Here is a 12,199-nt window from a genome sequence, read left to right on the forward strand (position 1 = left end):
TTGTGAAAACTATTCTTTCATCTCTAGCATTGAACCTATGAAGGTCGAAGAAGCATTGGAAGATCTGGATTAGATAAACGCTATGCATGAAGAGCTACACCACTTTGAGAGGAACCAAGTTTGGACATTGGTTGAGAAGCCCGACAACAACCACAACATCATCGGTACCAAATGGGTGTTTCGTAACAAGCAAGATGAAGATGGACAAGTAGTTTGCAACAAAGCATGTCTCGTCGCCCAAGGCTACACACAAGTTGAAGGTATGGACTATGGTTAGACTTATGCTCCCGTTGCTAGACTTGAGTCCATTCGCATCTTACTTGCCCATGCTAATCACCATGATATCACCTTGTACCAAATGGACATTAAAAGTGCTTTTCTAAATGGTGAAATAGAGGAGGAAGTTTATGTTAAACAACCTCTCGGCTTTATCAATCCTAAGAAACCAAATCATGTTTACAAACTTCGCAAAGCCCTTTATGGTCTTAAACAAGCTTGACCAAGTTCCTTATAGAAAAAGGCTTTGAAATTGGGAAGATTGATTCTACTCTTTTTACTAAAAGGGTTAATGGAGAACTCTTTGTATGCCAAATTTATGTTGATGATATTATATTTGGTTCAACTAACCCTCATTTTAGTGAAAAGTTTGCGAAGCTTATGTCGGAGAAGTTTGAGATGTCTATGATGAGTGAACTCAAATTCTTTCTTGGGTTGCAAATCAAGCAAACTAAGGAAGGCACTTTTTTCTCTCAAACAAAGTACACTAAGGATTTGTTCAAGAAACTCAATATGCAAGAATGCAAAGGTATGCCTACACCCATGCCTACTAGTGGACATCTTGACTTGACCAAATATGGTGAACCGGTTGATAAAAAGGTTTATTGCTCTATGATTGGATAATTGTTATATCTATGTGCTTCACGTCCTGATATTATGCTAAGTGTGTGCATGTGTGCACGATATCAAGCTGCTCCTAAAGAATGTCATCTTAAGGCCGTGAAAAGGATAGTGAGATACTTAATCCATACACCAAATTTTGGCATTTGGTATCCCAAGAGGGCCTCTTTCGATCTTGTTGGCTACTCCGACTCGGACTATGCCAGAGACATGGTTGATAGAAAGTCTACTTCGGGTACTTGTCAATTTCTTGGTAGATCTCTTGTGTCTTGGTCCTCCAAGAAACAAAACTCGGTATCCTTATCCACAGCCGAAGCAAAATATGTTGACGCTGGTTCATGTTGTGCTCAATTACTTTGGATGACCCAAACTCTTAAAGATTATGGGATATATGTGAAAAATGTTCCATTGCTTTGTGACAATGAAATTGCTATTAAAATTGGTCATAATCCTGTGCAACATTCTCGAACTAAGAATATTGAAGTTCATCATCATTTCATTCGAGATCATGTTGCTAAGGGTGACATTGATCTTAAGCATGTTCGCACCGAAAAGCAATTAGCGGATATATTCACTAAACCTCTTGATGAGAAAGTGTTTTGCAGGTTGAGAGGAGAATTGAACATCATTGATGCTTCAAACTTGGAGTAGAAACTCCATTGGATACATGTACTTGGTTGGATCAAATTCCATGAGATTGTAACCTACTCACATCTTGAGCAATCTCTACATCACCAAGTCTCTATACAAAGGTGGTTGAAGACAAGGAAGCACGAAACCATTCAAACATATCCTTTGCCAAATTCCATGTTGAGCTTCATGATTGTCATTTTTGGATACACAAGTGCTCTTCCTTGCAAGAACTAACCCATGTAGGTAGATGGACTCAAATTTCAAGTGGTGCTCCCAACTCTTGGCTACATCAACCTAGAGCAACCCACACAAGTTCAACTACATGATCAACACCACCAACCAAGGTATGTTATTCCATCTTAGAGAAGCTTTACTCCGAGTCATGAGCTAAAGCAACTTGACAAGATGTGAATACATCAAGATGCTTAAACGAAAAATGGTAATCCCATTTTGAGCTTAAACGATGAGTATGACCTATGATCAAGTGATCTCACTTGACTCCTAAGTCAATATACTCTAACATAGGAGACTTTGTTGCCGACCATCTCTAGATGAAGTTCTCTTGTGTTCTTTTCTGTGTTTTTGCATCTGTCTCGGGCATATTTGTTTCCCCTTTTAACAAAAAGGATCTTCATCTAGACTTCTTTCTTTTCTGTTTGTTCAGCATTTTCTGCATCCAATTCATTGCATATCATTTAGTAAATTCCTTGCAAATCTTTGTGAGATCCTAATAGACTAGTGAGCTGAGGTGACAAGTGTTTTCTCTGTGATGAACTCGGTTCCACCGATTAGTTATTTTTGGTCCAACCGAATTCTTTCGGTACAACCGAAGCATACCACTCGGTGCCACCGATTTCCCCACAGGAAAAACAGTTTGCCACTAATTATGTGTTTCTTCTAATCCAGCTCCACTCAATGAATCTTGTCCTCTACAAGCATAACAATTTTATCCAGTGCTTTGTGTTGTGACTCCAGGACCAAATCCATTCACAACAAATTCCAGAAAACCCTTCTTGGAAATTGATGTCAAAGGGGGAGAGAGAGATCACATCAAAGCTTATCACTTAGAGAGATCACATCCAAGCTCATCACTTCCAAAGGGAGAGAGAATATCACTTCCACAGGGGGAGAGAAAGAGATCTCCAGGGGGAGAGAATACTCAAGTAGAAAGTATTTCTCAAGGATCCCAGATGCTCGGTGTTCAAGAGGAGAGATTTCACATGTCTTATTGAGGGGAAAAGACATGTTCATATATGCTTATTTACATTAGCTTGCATTAGCTCTGTTCATTTATATCTTTCAGCTCTGATTTTCTGTTCCCTATCTTCTCCCAGTATCCCATGCTAGATTCAGGGGGAGCAAGACATCTAAGGAAAAGAAATCATTTAAATTCGTTGCATATCTTTACTCTTGGGGACATGACTAATCCAATTTGGTACTTAGTACTCACTCTCTACATGTCATCCCAGTCTTGGTATTCTTGTGGTTTCTTCTGTTTGCTCTGGCTAGTAGACGTACATGTGTTATCTATCCTTGTTTACGCAGGTTCATTCCATCCTAAGACAAGTCAAGACTACAAGGTAACTATATGCATCACAATCATGTGTATGAGGAATTCTTGCTGATGTACATACTGTTTGCAAGAAGGACTCATGAGCATGAAGATACTTTCTTTAATATTCTTTGCTCTGATGCATATGGCCAAGATACATGTAACTCATTGCCTACTCTATCATGGTTATGCTCTCACATGCTTCTATATTCCATATTCACATGTTTGCATACATGTAGGGGGAGCCTATGCTTGTTACATGTCTTTCCAAAGCATTACTTGCTATTCTTTATATCCTTATCTAAAGCTTTGATGTATGTTGTCATCAATTACCAAAAAGGGGGACATTGAAAGCACAAGTGCTCCCTAGGTGGTTTTGGTAATTAATGACAACATATCTCTTGTTGGACTAACACTTTTATCTAGTATGTTTCAGATAAGTTCAACAATGGAGTGGCATGGACTAAAGGATGTGGGAACTCCTTCAAGATGCTAAGGACAAAGGATTGGCTAAATCTTCAAGCTCAAGACTCTTCATTTTACATTTTAGTGATCCAAGATCACATTGAGTCTATAGGAAAAGCCAGTACTATCAAGAAGGGATGAGGTGTTGCTTAATGAGTTTCTTGCTCCACAGTGCTTAGTGATATGCTCCAAAACCCTCAACTACTTTCCCACTTCCACACATATGACCTAAACCTAAAGCCAAAATCGGTCACACCGATTCTTTCTATCCTGGCGCCACCGAGTTCAAATGTCATAGCCACTGCCACAAACCCTAGGCAAATCGGTCTCACCGATAGGGATCTCGGTCTCACCGAGATGGGATTGTAATCTCTTTGTGTATGTCCATTATCAAAATCGGTCTCACCGAGTTTGTTTAATCGGTACTACCAAGATTACAATGCAAACTCTTTGGTTAACTTATTACCAAGATCGGTCTCACCGAGTTTGAGTAATCGGTCCCACCGAGTTTTCCTGACCAACTCTCTGGTTAGCTAATTACCAAAATCGGTCTCACCGAGTTCGTGTAATCGGTCTCACCGAGATTACATTATGCCCTAACCCTAACTATATCGGTCCTACCGAGTTGCATTTCGGTCCCACCGAAAATCCTAACGGTCACTGGGTTTATTAAATCGGTCTGACCGAGTTTGTTGATTCGGTCCCATCGAGATTGGTAAATTGTGTGTAACAGTTAGATTTTGTGTGGAGGCTATATATACCCCTCCACCTCCTCTTCATTCGTGGAGAGAGCCATCAGAACAAACCTACACTTCCAACTTACCAGTTCTGAGAGAGAACTACCTACTCATGTGTTGAGGCCAATATATTCCATTCCTACCATATGAATCTTGATCTCTAGCCTACCTCAAGTTGCTTTCCACTCAAATCCTATTTCCACCAGATCCAAATCCTATGAGAGAGAGTTGAGTGTTGGGGAGACTATCATTTGAAGCACAAGAGCAAGGAGTTCATCATCAACGCAGCATTTGTTACTTCTTGGAGAGTGGTGTATCCTAGATTGGCTAGGTGTCACTTGGGAGCCTCCGACAAGATTGTGGAGTTGAACCAAGGAGTTTGTAAGGGCAAGGAGATCGCCTACTTTGTGAAGATCTACCGCTAGTGAGGCAAGTCCTTCATGGGCGACGTCCATGGTGGGATAGACAAGGTTGCTTCTTCGTGGACCCTTCTTGGGTGGAGCCCTCCGTGGACTCGCGCAACCATTACCCTTCGTGGGTTGAAGTCTCCATCAACGTGGATGTACGATAGCACCACCTATCGGAACCACGCCAAAAACATCCATGTCTCCAATTGCGTTTGAATCCTCCAAAACCCTTCCCTTTACATTCTTGCAACTTGCATTCTTTACTTTCCGCTGCTCATATACTCTTTGCATGCTTGCTTGCTATATGTTGTGAATGTTAAACATGTGCCTAAACTCCACTTAAACTTAAAGAAGTTAAAAACTGCAACTTTGGTACTTAGTGTCTAATCACCCCCCGTCTAGACACCTCTTCTCAAGGTCTCACAATCCACGACTCAGAAAATCAAATGGTCCTTTGAGTTGTCCCTGTTTAGTCGTATTCCGACCCCCGTATATCAATTGATAGTCAAGAGTATGCATGCATTTGTTTATCGGTGCCTATTACTCTTGTGGTCCGCCAAGATGTTCTATTCCGGAATGACTAGGAGAAACAAACTCCGTTGCCTTATCCATTTCTTGGACTGGTCAAAGTAGTTGTATCTCGCAGATCAAAATGTCAATCCAGCTTTTGTTCTGTTCTACCTTGGAGTGTCACCTCTTTCATAATAAGAGTATCGTGAGAATTGCACACCCTCTTATGAATTCTTGATTCGGGGTGATACTTCTCGCCATCATTATTCATTCCTCGGCTCCGTCTTGTCAAAACCGGAATGGCGACAAGTGAATCGTGATGTGTGAAATCAATACTCCTAGCAACTGTGTTGCTTGGTAGTTAATTGACAATAATCTTATCCTTACGTGTTGATTGTTGAATCATCACCCTAAGGTTGATCGTGCTACCTAGTCCATTCTCCTGGTGCACTCCTGGATCGATGAGTTAGGATTATTTCAAATCTTCGCTCTATTGATCATATCGTCTTGCCCTGAAAAGCAAGATTGTTCTCGAGCTTAGTAACATATTGGTGGTTCATGATTTTCCGAATATCTTCTCGGAAGTATTACCAGGTCGTCACATGACCGCTATGTTGAGTTCGTGATCAAGTTGGTTTCCTTGTAAACCACCTTTTTTCCAAGAATCTGTGTTGGATACGATGAGCTAGTTGGTTAAGCTAAACAACAACTTGGAGACTTGGAAGATAAAAGCTTACCTGACTTAGTTCATTCCAAAGGGATATCCTTGTGAGTGTGTGTTGAAGAAAGATGATATATTCATTGGTTGATCCTTGTGATCAGTTGATATGTCTATTGTCACATCAAAACCTTGATTTGAGTATGGCCTATCGTCAAGTCAAATCAGAACCAACGATATTCGTAATGATGTCTTACTCGTGGTTTTTCCCTCGAGCATACACCATTATATCTTTGAGTCTGACCAATGCTATCACCTTGTTCACATAATTGTGGAATTCCACTCACATGGGAACCTGGATGAATTGTTGTTGAGCCCATTAGCAATATTGTTATCTTCTCCATGATCTGTGTTGAACATCCAGCTAGTATTGGAAATTTTTATAAGCATTATCTTCATGAACTGCTCATGAAGCACATGTTCGGTTGTAAGAAGTGATTTCCTCTAATTCATGTGCATTTGATGCAAGTTGCCGTCGTGAATTCAAGAAAGTTTATTTTTGCCTCCTCTGGAATCATCCCAAGTCAGTCAAGCATATGTGCGAAGTATTCTGTGGTTTAGAGACTTGCAACCTTCATCCCATATGTATTCCCTAGCACCCGAAGCCACTGATTGATTTGCTCAAGGAAAAGGAATTGGTTGTGTTAATTCTAGATCATGGACAAGACTTCGATATCCTCGATGATGGTTCCCAACCAGAACTCGGTAGTGTTTTGTTGTAAGACTACCATGTGGTCATGCTTGTCTGGGACATCGTGTTCACATGTGCGTAGAAGAACCAGCTCATGTTTTGGAGCTTGCTACCGCAGTCCATTTCTGAGAATCTCGCAACATTATCTCGTCGGTTTGTGTTGCAAACTTTCATTTTTTTTCTAGACTTGAAGAGTCTGGAATGTCCTGACCCCAACCAGATCTGAATCTCAGGCAGATATGATGGTTGGAACATTTCCCAAGAACTATAATAATGGTCTCTCTGTAACCCGGTAAAGTGGATGTCATGGACAACACACCCAGCCGGAAGACCTATTATTGTAGTATCCTAATTGAGGAAGTTGGCCACCTCCCCATAAGGATTTCGTAGAATTTACTCCAGTAATTGTTCCTTATGGATTCTTGTGCTCCCGAAGTCTGACCTGTTACTTGATGTTCTAGTTACCAAACCATTTCAATTAATGGGATACGCTAGCACATCAAGGAGAACATTAGAAGCGGAGTGCTAAATGTCTCTCAGTCAATCATCCGGATTTTGATCCCCTAGCCCCGCTAAGGTGAAATCTGAGAAGGTTATCTTCCTTTGCATCTGCATCGTCCATCGCTGTTCATCATGGTAGTACATTGTGTTGCCAGGATCCTTGACATGGATGTTGGTAAAACCTTGATGAATATGGAAATGCTCAAGTTCTTGAGAGCATGCACAAGCGCAAGGTGTTATCATCGGCACTAACTGGGATTCCTCTTAGTTTCCTCGATTATGCTATAACTATCCAAATAGTGGACTCACTCTCTACTGTTGAGCTTCTCCCCAGTTTCTAAAATCACCCCTTGTGTTGTTTTCAACAAGGTAATCCACATCATCCATTCTAATCTGGGTATGCCATTCTACCAAACCCCTCCGAACGATCGCTTGAGAATTGCCTTAGGCTGGTATAAAGAGTTTCAATGATCTCTGAATCAAAGGTAATTCTTTTTGCCACTTAAGGGGATATTTCTAAGAGTCACCTTCCCTAAGGTGCCCCGTTATGGTATCATGGCAACTCAACTCCTCGCTACGTTGACAACCGTTCACCACCTTCTTAAGTGTGGAATTGTTGTCTACCTAGTGAAACCTTCGTCATCTGTTCCTCTCAACCCCCTCTCGGTGTGTGTTTGTGCCTCAGCTCAAGAGATGCTTCCAACGTCTCACTCCATGAGTTGATTTTGAGTTGCTCGATCTTCAAGAAGATCGATTCCTGTAGAGTTTCCTTCTGTCGTTATCATGTTGGACGAAGATCTCAAAAGCAAAGACGTCGAAAAGAAGATGATGATCAAATCAACATTCTTATGGAGTGCAACCTGGATCGTGAAGATTGTGTAGCTTGTGTCCCCTCTATCTTCTTACCTCACGTCTTGAATCTCGGGACGAGATTCTTGTTTAGTGGGGGTGAGTTGTCATAGCCCTAGAATTTGATTGCAAATAGTTGCACAAGCATTCATGTCATCATGTTTAAATTTCAAATGAATTTGAAATGGGGACTGTTAAACCCCAGCAGCAAATGAAACTCAACTAGGGTCAGAATTAAATCTTTTCAATGAACCCAAAATGCCCTTCATAAATGTTCATCATTTTTGAATTGGTCTAGAACCTCTGCCAAAAATGGTGCACACTTTTCTAGGACACTCTGGATTCTTGAATTAAATCATTATGTATTTGAATTTGGGAATTTAATTGCTATAATTATTTTAAATGCCCAATTAATCCTGAAAGAAGTTGAGGGATGTTGGGAATATTCCAATATGTGCCCACAATTTATTACAGGATTTATAAAAATGGTTTAGCACTTTTACTAAATGAAAACAGACAAAATAAAATAGAAAAATAGAAATAAAAGAGAGAAGAGAGACAGAGAGAAAGGCCACGGGCCACTTACCTGGCGGCCTACTGGCCGGCCCAGCCCACCTGGCGACTTGCCAGTCATCTTCAACCTCTGCCAGTAGGCAGAGGGAGAGACTTCGCACGCGGCCGAGAGCGCCACCTCCTGCTTCGCGCTGGCTAGCCTCCCCCGACTCCACCTACACGCCCAGGAAATGAGGACGGCCCCCTCTCACTTTCCCCTCCTTCCTCTGCCTCACCCCCTTCCTCTGGCCTCTCGTCCTCCCGCCATCGAGCACACCCGAGACCACCGCTCGCCGTAGCCATGGCCACCGGCCACCCCACTCCCTGCCGATGAGACCTAGAGCTCCGCATCGTCGTCTTCTTCATCCACGCCGAGCCAAGCAACTGGGGAAGCACCACAACGCCGTCCCCGACGTCTTCTTCAACCTCGGTTCCCGGAGATCCTCGGCGTTGATTCGCTGCCCACCGGCCACCCCCGCGCCTGCCGACCCATCCATTAGCCTCTCTGTGAGTTTCCGCGTCGAACCCGTCTCCTCCCTCTCTCGTTTATGCTCGCTAGCTCCTATCCCCGCCAGGCCGTGAGCTCACTGTCGGCGTCCTCTTCACCGCCGTCGTTTTAGTTCGCGGTAGTCGCACCCGAGCGCACAGTTGTGCTCTTGGTTACTCCAGGAAGCCGTAGACAACCCCAGTCAGGCTCCCCGTGCTCCGTAGCCCTGCGCCCGTGCACCACCGAACTCTGGCCGCCGCCTAGCATGCCGCTGCCACCGCCACAATGCACCCCAGCTGCTGCCGCTCGTCGCCTTGGATGCGACAGAGCCTGAGCTTCGCGTTCATGCCCTCCGCCATTTATTTGGTCGCCGGAGGAGCGTTTCCAACGCCCACCGCCGTCTCTGGCGTCGCCAGCGATGAGCCGCGGGTCAACTCCGGCGAGTTTGACCCGGTTGACCGGGTTTGACCTCCCCGAGTAGCTTACATGTGGGCCCAGCCCCTGGCTTAATTAGTTTAACCAGTTAATTAGCACTAACAGCCATGTTAAATAGTTAAGACACGGACGTGCGGGTCCCAGCCGTCAGGTTTGACCTGGGCTGGCGCTGTTGACCGATTGATGTCGTGCTATCGTCATGCTGACGCAGTTAACATTTTCTGGATTAAAAATAATCCAGAAAATTCCAGAAAATAGCCAAAACTTGAAAAATTCATATAAATTCAACCGTAACTCAGAATGAAATAATTTATATATGAAAATTGATCAGAAAAATCCAATCTATCCATCTGTACAATTTTCATCATGTTAGAACAATTGATAGCTAATGTTTCAGACAGATCATATAAAGGGCATTTAAACCATCACATATGGAGTTGAATTTGAATCTTTGATTCAAATCAACTTCATTTAACCTATTGCTAGTTGCATTAGCTCAAATCACAACATATTAACATGTCATGATCATGCATCATATTGTGCATTGCATTGATTGTGTTCTTCCTTGTTTGCCGGTGTTTCTCCCCTCTAGATAGACGTGGTTCCGACGATGAGTTCAATGACACCGATGAAGAGATATAATATCTTCAGAAGTGCCAGGCAAGCAAAACCCCCTTGTTCATTCTGATACAATCCCACTCTCTCGCTCCTGCTCTCTTTTATTGCATTAGGACAACAACAATTCAATTGTTACATGCTGCGGTAGTTGAACCCCTTTCCTCTGCATGACCTGTCATTGCCACAGTAAATAGATGAAACCCACTAGCGTGAGTAGGAGTTGTTTGAGCCCTAATGTGCCTACTCATTCATGCTTGTTTGTCATGCCTGCAACTGCTTAGAGTTGAGTCAGGTCTGATTCATCGGGGATGAATTGGAGGTGTGTGAACATGTCCTACTGTGTGTGAGCTAAGTGTGTGAACATGATTTGGTAAAGGTAGCGGTGAGAGGCCATGTAGGAGTACATGGTGGGTTGTCTCATTGAAGCCGTCCTTAGGAACTGAGTTCTGTATTTGTGATCCATGAACAGTTACTACCACACATTGGGTTCCTGTAACTCGACCCCTCTCGACTTATTAATCAACATGATCTCTGTGCAGGAGTTACAACTAGTTTCTGGTGTTTGTAGGTAGTGTTAGTAGTGCACCAAGTGGCACCTAGTACAGGTGGGCTTGGGACAGACTAGGCACAATGGCCCGGTGTACCAAGTGGCACCCGGATGGTGGGCTTGGGAACCCTGCACACATCGTTTGGGGTCGTGAGTGACACCCCGGCCGGATCTCCTTGCGGATGGAACCCGAATAGGTGATAAACCTGGACGAGAGACTTGTGTGGTTAGTCAGGTCAGGGCCGACACCCTCGCTAGGCTTCTGCTTGAAGGTTGCCGAGATACATGACGTCTACATGGCGGTAAGTGGCGAGAGCGTGTGTGAAGAAGTACACCCCTACAGGGTTAATATGATCTATTCGAATAGCCGTGTACGCGGTAGAGGATTTCTGGGTTGCCTGTACAGTTCATCGACAAGTGAAAGTGGATACTATAAAATACGCAAGATAAGCGTGAGTGCTATGGATGGCATTCTCATAGGGAGACGGGAGCGGATCCATAATGGTGTATCGATTGGTGAATATGTGGACTCGTGTGCGCCACCTCAAAGAGTTACTTGCAGTTGTAGTTCAGGATAGCCACCGAGTCAAAGCTGGCTTGCTGCAGTTAAACCCCACCATCCCCTTTGTTGATAATGATGCATATGTAGTTAGTTCTGATATAAGTCTTGCTGGGTGCATTTGTACTCACGTTTGCCTATTTTATGTTTTTGCATAGAGACTTCAGTCTCACTAGTAGTACCGCATGGACTTCGACATTTAGCTTGTTACCTCAGCTACGATCTTGTGACCTTGGGAGGATCCTGTAGATAGTCAGGCTTCTCAGCCTTTTTCATTTGTAGTTGTCTGTAGCCAGACGTGTTAAGCTTCCGCTTGTGCTTTGACTCGTATGCTCTGAATGTTGGGTCATGAGACCCATGTTTGTAATACTTGGCTCCTCGGAGCCTAATGAATAAACACTTGAGTTGTAGAGTCATGTTGTGATGCCATGTTGTATTTTGCACATATCGAGCATATTGTGTTTATGTTATTGAAATGCTTGGTATGTGTGGGATTTGACTATCTAGTTGTTTATCCTTGGTAGCCTCTCTTACCGGGAAATGTCTCCTAGTGCTTCCACTGAGCCTTGGTAGCTTGCTACTGCTCCGAAACACTTAGGATGGATGGCATGTGTCCTTCTTCGTTCCTGTGTCTGTCCCTTCGGGGAAATGTCACGCGGTGTCTACCGGAGTCCTGTTAGCCTGCTACAGCTCGGTTTACTGGAGTCCTGCTAGCCCAGTTGCTACAGCCCGGATTCACTCGCTGATGACAGACACGTTCGTTGCTGGGTCATGTATGCCTTTCCCTGTAAGTTAGTGCCACTTTGGGTTCACGACTAGCCATGTCAGCCCGGACTCCTTATCATATGGATGCTAGCGACACTATCATATACGTGTGCCAAAAGGCGCAAACGGTCCCGGGCCTGGTAAGGCGACACCCATGGGAATACCGTGCGTGAGGCCGCAAAGTGATATGAGGTGTTACATGCTAGATCGGTGTGCCATTGAGTCGGGGTCCTGACACCTTCCATGCCAAGGAGAGTTCCATCTGGACACGGGACG

Source organism: Triticum dicoccoides, chromosome 6B (genome assembly GCF_002162155.2).
Source record: "Triticum dicoccoides isolate Atlit2015 ecotype Zavitan chromosome 6B, WEW_v2.0, whole genome shotgun sequence".
Taxonomy (NCBI): Eukaryota; Viridiplantae; Streptophyta; class Magnoliopsida; order Poales; family Poaceae; genus Triticum; species Triticum dicoccoides.